General features: G+C 45.7%; 1 long non-coding RNA gene across 1 annotated transcript in view; it reads left to right on the top strand.

Moving 5' to 3' along the window:
* Positions 1 to 2,165: 2,165 nt before the first annotated feature.
* Positions 2,166 to 7,486, top strand: part of LOC120370869 — a 46,056-nt gene continuing 40,735 nt past the window's right edge. The window contains exon 1 of the long non-coding RNA XR_005584006.1: positions 2,166 to 2,261. This is a non-coding gene — a long non-coding RNA (uncharacterized LOC120370869). The remainder of the gene's footprint in view (positions 2,262 to 7,486) is intronic.

Below are 7,486 nucleotides of genomic sequence, written 5' to 3'. Positions count from 1 at the left end.
TTCCCCACGCCCGGTATCCCGAGGAACCACCCTGCTTACCCAGCGCTCAGTATCCTGAGGAGCCCATGGTGTGGGACACTGTGGAAGACGCTGGTGATACACAGGTACCAATAGAGGGGGAGATTGGAAGTGGCCCAGGGGTAGCCGACCCTAGTCTGGCTGCAGGAGACCCCAAACCAATGTCAGTGTGTTGCGGCCAGGATCCCCACTGACACAGCAGCAGACGGCCTGCCGCTGTTAGGTCCCCGGGCTGGGACGCAGTGGAGTGGGTGGGCCTGCGTCCCCCCCGCCACCCCCACTCACGGGTGGCAGACTCCCCTTCACCCCAACGCTCAGGCATCTGAACCCTGAACTGCTTGCTGCCCCGCCCTGCCCCAGGGCCTGGGCTTATATACTCTTTGTTTGCCCCGCCCTGAGTTAGGGCTCGGGCCAAAGTATTGACTGTTCGCTCAGCCCCTGCCTGAGAACTGGGACTCGGCCTTGGAGCGGTTTGCTGCCCGCCCTGACTGAGGGCCTGGGGTTAGACACTGAACTGATTGTTTGTTCAGCCCTTGCCTGAGGGTCTGAGCCTTGAACTGTAGTGCTTTCACCCCGCGCTGAGTCAGGGCCCAAGCTAATTAGACTGCTTGTTCGCTCAGCCCCTGCCTGCGGGCCTGAGCCATACCTTACCGTTTGGTGTCCGCCCTGAGCCAGGGCCCGGGCTAAAGAGACTGATTTCCGGCTCAGCCCCTGCCTGAGGGCCCGAGCCCTGACTGTCCTTTGTCCTATCAGACCACGCCGCCAATAGCAGACGCGTGTAGTGAGGCGGCCTGGCTCCCAGCCGCGCCTGAGAGGGCCGAGCCCCCACACCAGACCCTTACAGGAGAATCTCATTTGAAATAAAAGGAGAATTAGAAATGGCACCCTGGATTAAGGATTTGCCTGATTTCAGGTTTTTCTAAATTAAGGTAATGTTGGAGTTACACAATAATTTAGTCTTCAGAGGGCTGTAATATTTTGATCTAATTCTGGTTGTGGGGCTTGGTGTGTGGGTGGTTGAGTGGTGTTGGTGGCCTGTGATGTACAGAAAATCAGGCTAGATGAGCTGATGGTTCCTTCTGGCCTTAGCCTCTTTGACTATATATGCACACACACCATACACAAAACTCAGCCATCAAAAATGAGCAAGCTACTTGCTGTGTGTTGCCATTTTTATTGTACTTTTATTGGAGATTTGGAAATGAGTTTTACTCACTTTCAAACCTGATTGCAGATAGATATTTGGGTCAAATTCTGCTCCCAGTTACACCAGTTTGGATCTCAGTGGAGTTACTACAGATTTATATTTGCATCGGTGTCACCAAGGCTCAGGTGCAGCAGTGAGGTCATACAATAGGACCTCAGTAATACGACTTCAGTGGAGCTCGGTGCGAGCACAAAGGTCTTTCTGCACGGAGTTCATGGCAGAATTGGGGCTAACGAGCAGAACTTGGCCCCAAATGTGATTAATTAGAAAGATCTACACATAGATAGAAACCCTCTTATTGAGCGTGGTCCTTCTCTCATTGAAGCCAATTGCAAAACTCCCATTGACTTCAATGGAGCAGGATGAAGCCTGTAGAAAAATTCTTCTTCACAGAACAACTTTGCAATAGCTGCAGTCTACACTCTGGGACACATTGAAACAATTTGGGACTTTCATTCCATTTCACTATAATGGGAGTTTTGCGACATCTAATTCGTCACATGTGGATTACTCTGTGTAAAGTATAGGCTGGACTGTTGGCATTCTCGAAGCCAAAGTGAAGGTTAAACTCAAAAGGAAGATTCTATTAGAAGGAATATGTTTTTATGAAGTTTTCAAAGGCAACACAGTTTGGGGCTCACTGCATGGGCTTAACCACTCAGTGCAACTCAGTCCCAAGTCATGCTGGGCTCATGATGGTAAAGCACACTCTCTTTCCAGGAGCTAAGCCAACCCCCACAACCTAACTCACTGGTGTTTTGGTACCTTAGGCACTTGGTGGTCAGAAGACAGGCTCTCATGTAGTAATTAGCTAGAGAGATGTTAGAAAGTCCAAAACCACCACAGAAAAAGAAGAAAGCTGTTATGAAGCTGCCTTTACCTTTTTGATCTCTTGTTTCTTTGTTTTTGTGTTTCTTGGACATTGTCAATTGCAGAATGGCTCAGCTGGAGCCCAGCGCTATGGTGCCTGATTTGGTTCATGACTTCCATAAAGTTTTCCATCTCTGACCGAGCTATTTCAGATTGGGGTAAAAATGTAAGTAAATCACAGTTGGCACTCATCCCAGACATATCCATTCCCTTAATTCCCCTTTCCTGTGGCTTTGGGACAATCAAAATAAGGAATGTTTCCACTGCCCTACCTTTATGAAAGTACAGCAAGTGACTGATATACCCCAAGTGCATCGCAGTGTTTCCTTACCTTGGTCATTACCAACTGTACAGCTTTCTCTGACAATTACCTGAAATGGAGCCCTTCAGCAAAGAAGACTTTTTGGCAGAGCCCAGATTCTGAGACGATCCAAAAGCCTTATGTGACAGTTAATGAAACGAGGAGAAACAAGAAGGAAGCTATCAGTCCGAGGCTGCCAACACTAACAAAGCTAGGCAGTTGAAAATCTGAAGGCAGTGTGAGGTGCCAAGGTGTCTGCCTGCATTTTTGGAGAGTGGGGCCATGTGGAGGTCTCGTCTGCGAACTCACGTAGGGTTTCATTGGGCTGCTGGCAAGCTTCAAGGAACGTTTTCCTCTTTAGCAGAAGAGAACCTCCAGTCCCCAAATACTCATTGAGGCGCTGCACAGCTGCATCAAAGGAGGACTTGGGCTCCAGGAGTCCATCAAAAATATCAGTGGCCATCACGGCTTAAGCACATCTGCAGCAAGGGTAACCTACTGTAACCCACACACCTCCTGGGTGTGGTGCTGTGTCCTTTCTAGTAGCACCAAGACCACTTAGAGATTAATGAATCTGCTACAGCCTTAGCTAAGGGCCTGGCCATGTGGCTTTTAGTTCATGCAGTAGAGGCTCATGCACTAAGCTTCAGAGGTTCCAGGTTCAATCTCACTTGCTGAAGATCGTGGCCTGTCAGTGTTACACTAGCAGCATCAGAGAATTGAAGGGTCTGTGCATCGTTCCAAAAATTCCTCATCAAGTATTGCCAGTCAGCAGCCGCAGGCTGTGCAGGCAGCATGGGTTGACGAATAGAAGCACTTGTCACTGTAATGTTATGCTCTGATGTGACCCAGGACAGCAGCCCCAAAACACAAGGAAATTCAAGCAAGACATGCAGGTAGGTGGTCAGTCAAAACATGTACTAACCCGTTAAGTCCGCAACAGCCTGAACAAAACATCATAACAATGCAAACAGCAGGTAGGAATCTGTGATGGGTTGGATCACAGACCCCCCCACTTGGGAGCTGCCACCCAATGTGCCAAGAAAACCTCTGCTCCTGCTTTCCCTGCCAGCTCAGGACTCCAGCACCCTGTCTTGCTGAGCCAGACACTCCCATCTGCTCCAACACAGACCCAGGGTCTGAATTACTTGCCCCAAAGCTGCAGGTTTACCTGAAAACAGCTCACAGAAGTGTTCCTGTCTTTAATACTCACATGCCCAACTCCCAATGGGATCGAAACCCAAATAAATCCGTTTTACCCTGTGTAAAGCTTATGCAGGGTAAATTCATAAATTGTTCGCCCTCTATAACACTGATAGAGAGATATGCACAGTTGTTTGCTCCCCTAGGTATTAATACATACTCTGAGTTAATTAATAAGTAAAAAGTGATTTTATTAAATACAGAAAATAGGATTTAAGTGGTTTCAAGTAGTAACAGACAGAACAAAGTAAGTTACCAAGCAAAATAAAATAAAATGCGCAAATCTATGTCTAATCAAACTGAATACAGATAATCTCACCCTCAGAGATGCTTCAGTAAGTTTTTTTTTTTCCCCTCAGACTGGACACCTTCCAGGCCTGGGCACAATTCTTTCCCCTGGTACAGCTCTTGTTCCAGCTCAGGTGGTAGCTAGGGGATTCTTCATGATGGCTCCTCCCCTCCCTTTGTTCTGTTCCACCCCTTTATATATCTTTTGGATAAGGCGGGAATCCTTTGTCCCTCTCTGGGTGGGTTCTCAATGGAAAGACACCAGGTTAAAGATGGATTCCAGTTCAGGTGACATGATCACATGTCACTGCAAGACTTCATTGTCCACTTGCCAGCACACACCTATACAGGAAGACTTACAGGTAAACACAGCCATCTGCAGACAATTGTCCTGGTTAATAGGTGTCATCAAGATTCCAAACCACCATTAATGGCCCACACTTTGCATAATTACAATAGGCCCTCAAAGTTATATTTCATATTTCTAATTGCAGATACAAGAGTGGTACATTTATACATATAGGATGATCACACTCAGTAGATTATAAGATTTGTAATGATACCTTACAAGAGACCTTTTGCATGAAGAATATTCCAGTTACATTATATTCACTCATTAGCATATTTTTATAAAACCATATAGACTGCAACGTCACAGGTATCAACAAGCCCTGAGTAACTGAGCACACCTAACACTGTGTACACACACACACAGGAACAGAACTGGAACACAGAATTCAGGGAACAGGAACCAGGAAATGAACAGGAAAAGGGAGCAGGAAGCAATAATCAGGAAGGCAACGTGCACATGCACACTAGTCATCATGGCAAGGCAGAGACAGTCACTCCTACCAACACAGCACAAGCTAAGGCAAGGCAACAGCACCGCTGGTCATTCTTTCCAAGGTCTGTCGTGAATATTGACTACAAGGAGGTGCTGTCTCTGTGCATCTTTTTCAATAATTATAGGATCTGCTGATTCTCCATGGGGGGAGCCTGCAACTGAGTTTTGCTGCATCTACTAGGGTGTGTCAATTCGCCAGAGGGCATGGAGCTGAACCGGGCTGTATCTTTGGAGATGTGTTGATCCTCCAGGGATATGGAACTGAATGTGCAGTAACTTCAGGGCGTATCAGGATGGAATTAAATGCTGCACTGTTTTCTGGGGCAGGACAGTTCTGTAGGAGCATGGACACAGAGCAGAACTCCCTTGGAGGCAACTGTAAAGGGGTTAAAGATACAGAAGAGTTGTATGTGGCAGCATGATCCATTAAGCTGAATGAAGAATGACATCATCCTATATTTAACCAAGATATAAACATCTCCAAAGCACCTCTTACCACAGGAAGGATGTGCGAAACGAGTCCCTTTGCCTCTCTAAGGATCAGATTCAAGACCTGCTGTCTATAAAAGACTAATAGGCAACCTTGTGGGCTAAGAAGGTTCTATTCATTATCCACAGTGGTCCCTGATTCTTCACTGCCTGGCACTTTGTGCCTGTACAAATTGGGTGTCAAACTGATATCTCCACTGGGTGCCGTCAGACCTAAAGGCCAGACTTGGTAAGTGTAGCTGGAATGTAGCCTTTGCCTTTTAAAGTTAAGTATGAAGACACCAAATGTGTTTGTGTCTCAGCCAGCTGAAGTGTTGTGAGTGCATCAATGAGACATGGAGTGGCCAGAGCTCAGATGGGAGCAGGTGTGTACCTTGTGTATTAGTGGCAGGAGATAATGAGATCCCAGGCAGAGTGAGGTCAGACACAAAGACCAACCTGATGGTCCATGTGATTCAGTAAGTAGTGGGCAAGGTTTGCCAAAAGTGATGAATGGTTTGGAGTGTCCCATTTGAAACATTTAAAGAGACCTGATTTTTAGACAGTGTGCTGTGCTCAGCACTTTCTGTAATTCATGCCCCTTTAAGGTGTCTCAAACTGAGCACCCAAAATCACTCAGCACTTTGGGAAATCATGGCCAGTGAACTATTTCCCCAGCACATTATTAGAGGAACTTTGAGCTATTCTCCATCACTGTCAATGTTTAAATCAAGATTGAATGTTTTTCTAAAAGATCTGTTCTAAGAATGGTCCTCCTGGATCAGATCAATGGTCCATCTAGCCCAGTATCCTGTCTTCCAACAGTGGGTGGTGCAAAGATGCTTCAGAGGGAATGAACAGAACAGGGCAATTTTTGAGTGATCCATGCCCAGCTTCTGGCAGTCAGTGGTTTAGGGACACCCAGAGCATGGGATTATATCCCTTGGGTAATAGCCGTTGATGGACCTATCCTTATCTAATCCTTCTTTGAACCCAGTTATACTTTTGGCCTTCACAGCATCCCCTCGTAACAAGTTCCACAGGTTGAATGTGCATTGTACAAAAACGTACTTTCCTTTTGTTTGAAACCTGCTGCCTATTAATTTCAGAACCCAGGCCTGTAGAACACTAGGTAGCAGACACCTCTAGGCTGCCACACAGCAAAAGCTGTAAAATGCTTGCACTCCATTACTCATGACCTACAATGGACATAGACTGAAATATAGATAATGGCTTCCTGCAATGACTGAGTGAAATTGGGCATGAACATGTGACCCCAAACACTATCTGGTCACCTGTGATTCTCCACGAGCTGTGCTGAGGTTTTTGTTTGAAACAATGGGTTTCCCTCCACGTGGCAGAAACGATAAAAGCCCTGGAAACCCCTCCATTTTGCCTCTATCCTGCTCCAGCCTCTTTCTTGCCCAAACCTCTGGACTATATTAATGGGAGATTCTAACGAAGGGACTGAGCTCCTTCCAATAATTTGGAAGCAACCAGAGACTTATTAAGACATCAGTTTATTCCATCACTGCTACAGGCCTGAACCAAGAACTTTGCAATTATTGTATGTATGTGGTTCTTTTAACCAATTTTAACTCTCACCTTTCTTTCTTTTTATGAATAAATCTTTAGATTTTAGATACTAAGGGATTGGCATCAGCGAGAGTTTTGGGGAAGATCTAAGTTGTATATTACCTGGGTGTGTGGCTGGTCTTTTGGGATCAGAAGAACCATTTATTTGATGAGAATGGCTGTAAAGAACCACTCATCTCTGAATCCAGTGGTTTTGGTGGTGATTTAAGAACTGGAATGCCCAAGGAAACTGCTTTTATGACTTCTTGTTTGCCAGTGTGGTGAAACAGGAGTTTACTTTTGTGGCTGGTTTGGTATATCTTATGAAAGATTAACCACCAGGGTTTTTTGGGGGTTGTGTTTGCCCTATTTCTCAGCAGTTAGTCCTGAATTTTGCATCCTCAGTTGTGACCCCCTGGATCATGGTTGCATCCCTCCCCTCCCCAAACCATTTTAATTTATTTCATTTCTTCACTATCTCTCTCAATCTGTTGTGTAGTGTTGCCAACCATTGTTAAACATCCTTGTTTTACCCAAAGGTTGGTCCATCTCAGTGGTAAATGGAACAATTCTTCAATGTTCGTTACATTCTCCCAGGGCTTAATTAGTTAGTCTATAAAGCACTTTGGGATCTTGACTGAAAGGAGCTATAGAAATGAAAAATACTGTTATCAAAAAGGTCAGACACTGGTTATATTTGTCTTTTGTACAT

This window comes from Mauremys reevesii, linkage group 8 (assembly GCF_016161935.1).
Source record: "Mauremys reevesii isolate NIE-2019 linkage group 8, ASM1616193v1, whole genome shotgun sequence".
Classification (NCBI taxonomy): Eukaryota; Metazoa; Chordata; order Testudines; family Geoemydidae; genus Mauremys; species Mauremys reevesii.
The sequence above is the reverse complement of the archived record's forward strand: the minus strand, read 5'-3'. Positions and strand labels throughout refer to the sequence as shown.